Source organism: Danio rerio, chromosome 16 (genome assembly GCF_049306965.1).
Source record: "Danio rerio strain Tuebingen ecotype United States chromosome 16, GRCz12tu, whole genome shotgun sequence".
NCBI classification, from domain to species: domain Eukaryota; kingdom Metazoa; phylum Chordata; class Actinopteri; order Cypriniformes; family Danionidae; genus Danio; species Danio rerio.
The window spans coordinates 52,718,626-52,731,431 of NC_133191.1; the positions used below are offsets into that span (position 1 = coordinate 52,718,626).

At 36.3% G+C, this 12,806-nt stretch overlaps 1 long non-coding RNA gene across 4 annotated transcripts in view; it reads right to left on the bottom strand.

The window, feature by feature from the left end:
* Positions 1–8,130, bottom strand: part of LOC141378328 (uncharacterized) — a 37,387-nt gene extending 29,257 nt beyond the window's left edge. For 2 of the 4 annotated variants that reach the window (XR_012392543.1, XR_012392542.1), the window contains exons 1-2: positions 8,051–8,130; positions 4,301–4,353 (exon numbers count right to left, since the gene is read on the bottom strand). This is a non-coding gene — a long non-coding RNA (uncharacterized lncRNA). The remainder of the gene's footprint in view (positions 1–4,300; positions 4,354–8,050) is intronic. The other 2 variants (XR_012392544.1, XR_012392541.1) reach the window with 2 other exon arrangements.
* Positions 8,131–12,806: the final 4,676 nt, after the last annotated feature.

The following is a 12,806-nucleotide window of genomic DNA, read 5'->3' on the forward strand; positions in this document are numbered from 1 at the left end:
GAGATTAAACGTCCTGCTCCGACGACTTATTCATTTTTACTGCAAATATCTCTGCGGGTTATGGAGAAACATATCTTGCCATGCACGTCTGGCCCAGAGCTCAGACTTTAGAGTTTATCTGGGTAGCTCATCTCCTTTCATGTCTGGCATTCAAAACGCTTGTCTGCATCACGATAAGCCACATTCAGGAGGAGCGCTCATCCTTAGCCTACAAACACTTGCGCTTTTAACACACGCAGCTTCACTTTGGTAAGAAGTTGTGGGAAATATCCAAGGTTAGTCATCATAGCTTTACACACATTGCTGTATGCTGGAATCAAGTATGCTGCCACTTACTTTATAAAGCAACAGTAGGGTTCTGGAAGCAAGACTTAGATTTATTTTCTCCATCGGGAAATAGATTTGTATTTTATATACAAGGACAGACAGACCTATTGAGATCTACAAGGTTGTCAATCAGTTGAACCCATCTGTTTGAAATCAGAAAAAAAAAAAAATTTTCCCTGCCAGTTTTTTTTTTTAATTATTATTATTTAGGAATTTCCAGATCTGATCACGTTATTGGAAACCGGGCCCAATTATTACGCAGTTTCAGACTGGATCGGAATCGGACATTAATATATATGTACTGTTCAGAATCTATCAGAATCGGACGTGAATATGCATGTACTGTTCAGACTCGATCGTATCGGACTTGAATATATATGTACTGTTCAGACTCAATCGGAATCAGACGTGAATATGCATGTACTGTTCAGACTCAATCGGTATCGGAAGTGAATATATATGTACTGTTCAGACTGGATCGGTATCGGACGTGAGTATGCATGTACTGTTCAGACTCGATCGGAATCAGAAGTGAATATATATGCACTGTTCAGACTCGATCAGAATCGGACGTGAATATGCATGTAGTGTTCAGACTCGATCGGTATCGGACTTGAATATATATGTACTGTTCAGACTCGATCGGAATCGGACGTGAATATGCATGTACTTTTCAGACTCAATCGGTATCGGACGTGAATATATATGTACTGTTCAGACTCGATCAGTATCGGAAGTGAATATATATGTACTGTTCAGACTCGATCGGTATCGGAAGTGAATATATATGTACTGTTCAGACTCAATCGGTATCGGACATGAATATATATGTACTGTTCAGACCCGATCGGTATCGGACTTGAATATATATGTACTGTTCAGACTCAATCGGTATCGGACGTGAATATATATGTACTGTTCAGACTCGATCAGTATCGGAAGTGAATATATATGTACTGTTCAGACTCAATCGGTATCGGAAGTGAATATATATGTACTGTTCAGACTCGATCGGAATCAGACGTGAATATGCATGTACTGTTCAGACTCAATCGGTATCGGAAGTGAATATATATGTACTGTTCAGACCCGATCGGTATCGGACTTGAATATATATGTACTGTTCAGACTCAATCGGTATCGGAAGTGAATATATATGTACTGTTCAGACTCGATCGGTATCGGACGTGAATATGCATGTACTGTTCAGACTCGATCGGAATCAGACGTGAATATATATGTACTGTTCAGACTCGATCGGTATCGTAAGTGAATATATATGTACTGTTCAGACTCAATCGGTATCGGACGTGAATATATATGTACTGTTCAGACTCAATCGGTATCGGAAGTGAATATATATGTACTGTTCAGACTCGATCGGTATCGGAGTGAATATATATGTACTGTTCAGACTCGATCGGTATCGGAAGTGAATATATATGTACTGTTCAGACTCGATCGGTATCGGAAGTGATTATATATGTACTGTTCAGACTCGATCGGTACCGGACGTGGATATTTATGTACTGTTCAGACTCGATCGGTATTGTAAGTGAATATATATGTACTGTTCAGACTCGATCGGTATCGGAAGTGAATATATATGTACTGTTCAGACTCGATCGGTATCGGAAGTGATTATATATGTACTGTTCAGACTCGATCGGTACCGGACGTGGATATTTATGTACTGTTCAGACTCAATCGGTATCGGAAGTTAATATATATGTACTGTTCAGACTCGATCAGAATCGGACGTGAATATGCATGTACTGTTCAGACTCGATCGGTATCGGACGTGAATATATATGTACTGTTCAGACTCAATCGGTATCTGAAGTGAATATATATGTACTGTTCAGACTCAATCGGTATCGGAAGTGAATATATATGTACTGTTCAGACTTGATCGGTATCGGACGCGAATATATATGTACTGTTCAGACCCAATCGGTATCGGACTTGAATTTATATGTACTGTTCAGACTCGATCGGAATCGGACGTGAATATGCATGTACTGTTCAGACTCAATCGGTATCGGAAGTGAATATATATGTACTGTTCAGACTCCATCGGTATCGGACGTGAATATATATGTACTGTTCAGACTCGATCTGTATCGGATGTGAATATATATGTACTTTTTAGACTCGATCGGAATCAGACGTAAATATATATGCACTGTTCAGACTCGATCAGAATCGGACTTGAATATATATGTACTGTTCAGACTTGATTGGAATCAGACATGAATATATATGTACTATTTACTACTTTGAATACATGACATATAATATAACAAAAAAAAATGATAATGAAGCCTCTTCTTTTACGCCAGAAATGCTTCATTTCATCTTTATGTCTTTGTTTTATCACCAGATGCAACATTTTCAACAAAATTAAAAAAAAAAAAAAATTAAGTGGGAAATTGATTTTTTACTCTTTCCCTGCCAGTTTTTTTTTTTTTTTTTTTTTTTTTTTTTTATTGCCAGCAACCTGCACCTTTTTTGATGGTTTTACCCCAAATATTGACAAGCCGTAGAATATTTTCTGTTTGGAATGTATGACATTATATAAAAATTAAAGAACCAATAATCAATTACTCTACTGTAGATTCATGTGTTCATGTTTTAACCCAACCTGAATGCAGATAGGTTTTATCAAATGCAACATTTTTAACAAAAATATTAAAAAGACAACGCTATTGTGATTTTTTAATTGGTAATTATTTTTCTTTAACCATAACAGACAGAGCTATTGTGAGCTCCAAGGTTGTTACATCAATTTAACACATCTATTTGCATCAATTAAATATTTTTTTAAATCATGTTTAACTCTTTTCCTGCAACAAGTATTTATTTATTTATATATATATATATATATATATATATATATATATATATATATATATATATATATATATATATATATATATATATATATATTTATATATATAAATATATATATAAATATATATATATATATATATATATATATATATATATATATATATATATATATATATATATATATATATATATATATATATTTATATATATAAATATATATATATATAAATATATATATATATATATATATATATATATATATATATATATATATATATATATATATATATATTTATATATATATTTATATATATATATATAAATATATATTTATATATATATATATATATATATATATATATATATATATATATATAAATATATATATATATATATATATATATATATATATATAAATATATATATAAATATATATATATATATATATATATATAAATATATATATAAATATATATATATATATATATATATATATATATATATATATATATATATATATATATATATATATATATATAGTTGCCAAACATTATGACATTTTACATAGAAATAAAAATTAAGATTTATTTACTTTATTTTTCTTTATAAGATAAACAAAGCCTCTGCACTTAAAAAAAATGCATTTTATTCTATCTTCATGTGTTATCACCACTTGAATGCAGATAGGTTATTAAGTGCAAAATTTGAACAAAATAATAAGGAAATTGATTTTTTTAAATAAAAGACTTATCTATTGTGAGCTCTGAGGTTGTTAATCAATTGAATCCATCTGTTTTAAAAACTATTATCAATAGCGGAGTTTAATCAAAGTTGCATTTAGATATTTGACTAGTTGAATATACATTTCCCCTTGCTTAATGCAATGTAGTTTTGTGAATGTTGCACTGAGGCAAAAGAACTGACCACAGCTTTTGATATCGGACCAAAAATGAGGTGCACTGTCAGTAAAAATAAGATCTCATTCTCCACTGAATCTGTTCTCTCACATCTAAAACCTAATATTCTACAGCAGAAAATGTTTCAATAGAAACTGCAGCCGTGCAAAATACATCACATCATGAACGAGACCAACGATTATGAATGCATGAATCAAACTCACTCAGACGGCAGACAATTCCTCATGTGGCTTTCCAAAGATCCTTTTTCATATGCCTGTATGTAGGGAAGAAACATTCATAAAACATGGTGAAAAAGGAGACGGATCACAACAATTTTTTTGCATCAGTGCTTTTCTGTGCATGGACTTAAATATTTTTGTAGAATTAAACACTGGCAGTGCCAGTAGTTCATGTTAAGCATCACAATGTTGCTCATTTTGTAAAAGGGGCAAAAATTAGGGAATTTTGCAGCCTTGTCAATGCAAAAAAAAAAGGTTTATTTATACATTTAACTCGTGTATTGTTTAAATTGACTACCCTTTCATTATGTCAGGGGCTGTTTATGCTCATTTGACTTCTATTATAATGACATTTTTTTATTGCAAAGCCATTACATCATATAAGCCCAATCCCAATTCTTTCCCTTACCTCTACCCCTTCGTTTTGCACGTTCACATTAAGGGGTAGGGGTGTCCCAATTTTCTAACGCTTGAAGGCGTAAGGCTAAGGGGAAGGGCTAGATAGCCCTTGAAACAGATTTTTTAGAATCACACTCGAAACCAAGGGGAAATTTCCCAGAATACACCAGCCACAACGACAGCTTGGCTGCACATGGAAATCAGGAGATGCACAAATTAGTATTATTTTGTCATTATGATTTTTTTACAACAAACAAACAAACATGTTTTAATATATTTTTAAAATGATATTCATATTTTACAGTCATGCCTTAAAAAAATACAAAAATAAAAAAATCTGTTAGGGTTGGGCGATGTTGACCAATTTGGCATTGTATGATGTCTTATATGAAACATCACAATGGTATTGTCATCATAGGTGGAGATGTTGGTGGCTGTTTATGCTCATTTGACATTTTTTTGATTGCAAAGCCATTACATCATATAAGCCCAATCCCAATTCTTTCCCTTACCCCTACCCCTCGTTTTGCACGTTCACATTAAGGGGTAGGGGTGTCCCAATTCTCTTAAGCTTGAAGGCGTAGGGCTAAGGGGAAGGGCTAGATAGCCCTTGAAACAGATTTTTTAGAACCACATTCAAAACCAAGGGGAAATTTCCCAGAATACACCTGCCACAACGACAGCTTGGCTGCACATGGAACTCAGGAGATTATAAAATTAGTATTTTTTTGTCATTATTATTTTTTTTTTCAACAAACAAGTACGTTTTAATACATTTATGATTATGTTCATATTTTAACGTCATGCCTTAAAAAAGAAAAGAAAAAAAAAACACTACAATTGGCTATCTATTAGGGTTGGGCGATGTTGACCAATTTGGCATTGTACAATGTCTAATGTAAAATATCACGATGGACGATGGCATCATCGTCATAGGCGGAGGTGAACGAATTATTTACCTACCATTTCAACTACCTGACCCGCATGGTCTTTGTTTTATCCATTAACAAATCATAAGTAAATAAAGATAAGTGGCACACAAATTACAACCTGTCGACCACTTGTTTTGCAGGACGTTGTTCGGTAAAAAAGGTGCACAACCAACAGTATCTGAGGTTTTGACTAAAATTATGAAGTGTGAAAGCGAAAGACTGAAGTAGTGTACTGACTCTTTGACAGGTTACCTGATAGATTCAAAAGAGCGAAGAGTCATTAGATAGAGACAAGATTAATTAAAAATCACTTTAACAACTACAGTCAGATGCGATCCAGCAGTACATCCTTGATAAACTGTCTGACGTGTACTGCTCTCTGGAGCTCAGACAATGAGCGCATGTGTGTGAGGTCACGTGATGTGCGTTTTTAGCGGACGGAAAAATACACTCACGAAAAATACACACTTAGGCCCTGTTTACACTAATACGTCTTCGTTAAAATGGCATTTTAAAACAAAAATGATCCACATCCACACTGTTTTACCTAGCATTTCTGAACAGGGTTAATTGTTTGCATTTTTTTCACTGGATTATCCGAAATCTGTTTTATTTTAGTATTTTGAATCACCTTAAATTTAAAAAACTGTTTGAAAGTGATGCTTTTGCTCATAAAAGCTTACATTTAATTCATTAAAAATACTTAAGTGCAAAATAGTATTACCATCGGTAACACCTCCTCTAAAATGCCATTTATTACTGTAATGTCAAAGATCGTGCAGATGCTGCACTTATTAAACTTGAGGTACTGTATGTTATATATTATTAAACGCATTGCTGGTTTTCTTTGTATGAATAACATTCAGTTCCTAAAGAAACCCATTACAAGACTATTTTCTTTTTTCATTACGCAATGAAAAAATAAGGCTTGTGGCTTTAGTGAATCTTCAGTGTTGAAAAATCAAGGTTGCAAAACACTCCAATACACGCACACGCATACAATGCTTTTCCCCTTTAAAAATGACTCACACCGCAACAGGAACTTTTTTTCATACAGTCGGACACGATGCCATATGACTTTTCATACTGGAAAGGTCATTTAAAACAGCGGGTCGTCTTGAAACCTAATGTTCGGCCTCATCTGAAAACAAAGCTCAGCAGATCTGACAGCAGCGCTCACAGAAGGAATTGGATGCTTTGACCGCATGTGACCTCTCCATTATTCATATGCTGTTGTCCAGACTGCAGTAACACTAATCATACACATGCGGCGGGCTATAAAACCCCAGATACGCCAGCGCAGGATTCACACCGGCAGCTGGACGCCTGCAGTGCAGTGGAAATGACTGTCCGCCATCACTATCAGTCAAACAATAGAGAGCGCTTCATACATTACAGCGGGTTTATGGTCCTTCAACTCTATGTCAATGCCACAAAAACCTCTGAGAGCCGTTTTATTCCACCTCGTGCCTTCCAAAAGTCTTGCTTATATTGAACCCTGGCACCAGTTGTCCCGGGGAGCCGATCAAGCCATCAATCACTTTTTGTCAACCTTGATTTTGAGTGCTCAGCGCAGATGTGACAAAATCACAGGTCCCAATGTGCTACTCGATGGCGGTGTCCCAAAACGGCCTTGAAATTATGATCAGGACATTTTAGATCATCGCACATTGCAAACGGCATGCCAAAAGTGAATTTTATGATACATTACAGCAGGGGTCTCAAACTCAATTTACCTGGGGGCCGCAGGAGGCAAAGTCTGGGTGAGGCTGGGCCGCATAAGGGATTTCACAAAAAAAAGTCCTCAAATGTCATTATTAACAGTTTTAATTATTTCTTCTGAACATGAAGTGTCCTGAACATTAATAGAACATTGAGTGAAGATTATGAACAGTTCTTCTGAACATGGCATCTTTTGCCTACTCCTTGCTGCCAGAGACTTGACAGCGCTTCTTCTCACAAATCTGAACCACATTTGGCATTAGAGCGGAAGCAGTTGAGACCCTCAGTATGGCTTGGGGGAACTCACTCAAAACTTCCATTCCCTCACCCACTGCAGAGTGGATGCGCGCGTACTGAAGAGCGGTGTTATCGCGCGCGTACTGAAGAGCGGTGTTATCGCGCGCGTACTGAAGAGCGGTGTTATCGCGCGCGTACTGAAGAGCGGTGTTATCGCGCGCGTACTGAATAGCGGTGTTATCGCGCGCGTACTGAATAGCGGTGTTATCGCGCGCGTACTGAATAGCGGTGTTATCGCGCGCGTACTGATCAGCTGTGTTGTCGCGCGCCTACTGAAGGGCAGGACCGAAGGTGTGCCGCGTCGCGAGGGCACTTTTGATCATTTTGGAAGGGCACTTTCTAAGTGGTAGCTAAGTGGCAGGCAGGGGCGGGAACAGCTTACCTTGGTTCTGGCCGGCGCGAGTTCTCTCCTGGTAACACTTCCCGCCCTTCACAGCGTCTAACAAAGGGGCGGGGTGCGTGGTGACGTCACCGGCATCCCCGCTCCTTTGTTTACACGGCGGGCGGGGAATGCCAGCGCTCCCCGCTCCGCTGATTCTGTCAGTGTACAGCGGTCGGCGCGGGCCACAAAATATTGCACTGAGGGCCGCAAATGGCCCGCGGGCCGCGAGTTTGAGACCCCTGCATTACAGCATAGAATAGAACAAATATAAAATAAATAATTTTTTTTTCAATGTATTAAAGTGTATATATTGAACAAGCTGCTACAAAATTGATGAGGTTTTGAAACTAATTTAGCAGTGAATATTCAAATGTGTCATATGCATACCTGTCAACATTGGGATGTGAAAATAAGGGATATGCCCACCACAATAAGGGATTCCCATACAGACATCTAACGTTATAATAAAAGCATTCGACTGCTCTCCTAATTTTTTATGCTCATTTAGGACGAAATTAGTTGTGTTTAAAAAAAACACCAATATAAATATCTTTAGAGGTTATTATTATTAATTTTGTGTATATGTCTGTTTAAACCAAGCAGCAACCTCCCGCTCTCCTTCAGGAAGCCAATACGGAAGTACTAAAACAGCATTTCATCCGAAATTCCGCTAGTCCTGGCCGCTCCTGACTCCAAAATAGAGCAAATTTCAATTTAGCCCACTGTTAGTATGGCCAACTTTACAGCAGAAAAAAAGGTGTTTACAGCCTGGTACAAAAAAGATTTTGGTTCATACAGCTAATATTACCCTTCATGACAACTGTGAGGGGGGTAAATTTGTTTATAACTCATCCGTTTCCTTTATATTAAGTTATATTAAGTTTGCATAATTAAGGTCGTGGCCACTTGAGTGACAGCTAGGTCTCGTTGGTCACAGTCACGTCACCTCAGCTGAATCCTGCAGATTAGCCACTGAACTCGGCATATTTATCGTATTTCGGTGTTGTTTTATGTGGCTTTACACAGTCAACTGCCTTTTGGACTTGTTTCCTACAATTATTAGATGGCATGGCATGCTGAGTGCACTTAATTGCATTCACAAACCATTCACGCTGCCTCCGTTTCCCATGTGAGTAAAGTTATACACTTATATACCATCTCTATACATGTATTTGTTTTATTTAAGATCATTTATCGTTTATATTTATATTTAGAGCTGTAATGCACTCCAGAATCCGACAAATTGATTAGCTGTAGGCTCAAGAACAGTCATCTGAAGCGTTGTCATAGTGTTATGCTGGATTTCATCAATAGTCTTGCATTAACTAACACAGACTATATCTGAAGTGTTTGGAAGTAATTTGCGTTTTCCTCCTGTTGAAAAACAGCATAAGAACAATGTTTAGTGGCTCAATGTATTACTACAGTATTTTTAAAAGTCTAAACGCTTTATTGATATAGTGTACAACCAAGAACAAGTGGTCAGAATACAAGCGAGTCACAGGTGATAAAGTATTAAGCATTTCTCCCAAAGTAAAGTGTGTCTGAACCAGGTCCAAGCAAAATGCCAGCAGGTGTCTGTAGCTCCGCTCACTCTCCGCCTCTTTGCCCTTGTTTGGTATCCCGCCGTGGGTGTGATGACGCGTGAACAAAATGGCGACGGTTGGCCGCGCCTACTTGTGGCTACTTTTGCGCTCTTTAGAAACCTATGGGTGACGTCACGGACACTACGTCCATATATCTTACAGTCTATGGTTTAAATACGCACCCAAAACACAGACTTTTGCTCCACTTCAAATCGCGTGTACAGAATTCGTTTGGGAAACAGCGTCTGTTTATCAATATGGAATGCGTCAGCTGACAGTCATGCACTGCTATATGACTGTTTTGAAGATCGCATATGAAGGGGAGACGGCCCCTGTAATGAAAAGGAAAGGGAATCGCGCCATTTTTTATATTTATTTCAAAGTGTTTTTATGCCTAAACAAAGCGAAAGCAGAGAACAGACTCACATTTAGGAGCAAGAGACAGCCCCTGGTGGTTCGGCGGTATGGGTTGCGTATAGGGAGGCTCGGCTATTTAATTCAATTCAATTCAATTCAGTTTTATTTGTATAGCGCTTTTACAATGTAGATTGTGTCAAAGCAGCTTCACATAAATGGTCATAGTAACTGGATCAGGGTTGGTCAGTTTTTAGTGTGTGAAAATATTTAATATTTGCCACCCTTCAAAGAAAGACTGAAAATATGGGAGAAATGCAGGAAAATACCTTGACGGGATGATAGCGGGATAGAACTGTAAAATACGTGAGAATCCCGGGAAAAACAGGAGAGTTGACAGGTATGCATATGGTAATGATTGCATAAGTATTTGTGACAGGTTAGGCAACTTTAGCTCTATTAAAAGAAAATACATAATCTATAAGATAAGCCTAAATATGGTCAAAACAGTCAAATCATAATTTCAGTGTTGCCTCCAGTGTTTATATGGAGTAACAATGCTTATATTGAACCCTGGCACCGGTTGTCCCGGGGAGCCGATTAAGCCATCAATCACTTTTTGTCAACCTTGATTTTGAGTGCCCAGAGCAAGTGTAACAAAGATCACAGGTCCTAATGTGCTACTCGATGGCTCCATCGAAAAACAGCCTTAAAATTACAGTTTTATATCAAGGCACGTTGCAAACAGCATGCAAAAAGGGAATTTTACAATAAATAAAGCATAAAATAGAATAAATTTAAGTTAAATACATATTTTTAAAAATGTATTAAAGTGTATTAGAAAATTGGAACTAACTACTACAAAATGTATGAGCTTTTTAAATACTGATTTAGCAGTAAATATTCAAATGTGTCATATGGTAATGATTGCTTGTGTAAGAATGGGTTTTAGCCACAGCGGTTCGAACTGTAGTTCTGCCGAGCGACTAAAAAGTAATCAGCATAATGATGAAAAACTGTACATTTCTAGTCAAACCATTCTTCTGCAATCTCATACCAAAAACGGAAATAAGGGCAGTATTAATAGCTATAAATGTGGGAGAGCGTTGATATTATGTGATTGTATTGTATTGCAATATGGAACAGTTAAATGTTGATGTTAAATCAAAAGTAATTCACAAATACTTGAAAATGAGATGATTTAATGACAATAATTCTCTATGGTTACAACTGAATTAATGACAAAATAACTGTATAGAATGATAAAATATGAAATGATAAAACATATGATATAAACTGTACCCAGCTTAAATGTAAAATTAAAGTTACCAGAGGTAGATGGAGAGACACAGGGGGAGGGAGAGAGAGACAAAGAGAGCAGGCCCAGAAGTTAGCCGGATTGCAGAAGAGTCAGAGAAGATAGACTCCAGAGGAGGAGAGGAGCAGAGCAGGAAAAGACGAGGGCAGAAAAAGACGAGGGCAGGAAAAGAGAGACAGGGCCTGAGTTTACCACCTATTTTGTATCTTTCTTGACCATGTGACTAAAGCCCAAATACTGAGACATTCAAACTGACCAATCAACATGTGACCACATCATAAAACCCCCAAAGTCCACAAATCAGGGGTCCGTTCTTCGTACGTGGATTACTCAGTTAGCTGGATTTGGATATTGACGATTTGACAAGATCCAGGATCGTTTCGTTCTTCAAAGCTGATCTGAGAGTTGTTGTCATAGCAACAGCTCTGCTAGCTCAAACCTGATCGGGAGCAGGTTCAATTCATATAAACAGGATTAAATCGGCTCAGTTCAAGCAAAGATAATACAGAAAGTATGTACCGAGTTCTGATATTTTCTTACAGTAGTAGTTATATACACTTGGGAAAATAGTAAATATTTTTTCCCTATATATATATATATATATATATATATATATATATATATATATATATATATATATATATATATATATATATATATATATACATAAAGTTACAGTTATGAATGGAATAAATAAAGTTATATATATATATATTAATAAAACTTATGCAATCTGCACCCTCGAAATAAAGTACTAAGACTGCCCCATGGTGGTGCAAAGAGAAAAGTTATTGATATGAACTTTTTAGATCGCTTTAGTACAATTTGTGTATAATAGAAATGCAGAATATGTGACTTTAAAAAAAAAAGAAATAATACATTAATGCAGTCATAAACATGTTTTGACAGTTAATATGCCAGTGATTATGCTTCACAAAAGTTGCAGACGCCTTTACCAATATCAAAATGCTTTTGTGAACATCCAGTTACACCGATTAAAAAAAACGGCTACAAAGAAAATCTTTTCTAAATGTAGAACTAAATACATTGATATGCATTGAAACACATGATGAATACTCTTGACACATGAAAGTGTAAAGCCTGCAGCTCTCAACAAATGTGGAGTTATTGCATGTCATATATTTAACGAACCGTTTACTGCTAATTGTATGTAATTTTGCTCACATGGATAATTGAATATTAATCAGATGATGTCATTACGCTGCTCTGCCGTCAGCCACTCGTTGCATTGCTGATCATGATTTCGAGGATCGATAGATCTATCCTTCACAACAATCTCAGATTTAAGTTCCATTTAAGTTCAAAAACTAATCCTTATGAGTATTGTGAACTTAGTTAATTTAAGTTCTTCTTTACTCAAATGGATTGAGCACTGTGAAACCCAACAAGGCAACTCAAACCGTTTAAAGAAACTGATTGCAACAAACCATTTAAGTTAAAAAAGGAATCTACGAGTATTGTGAACTTGCTTCATTTA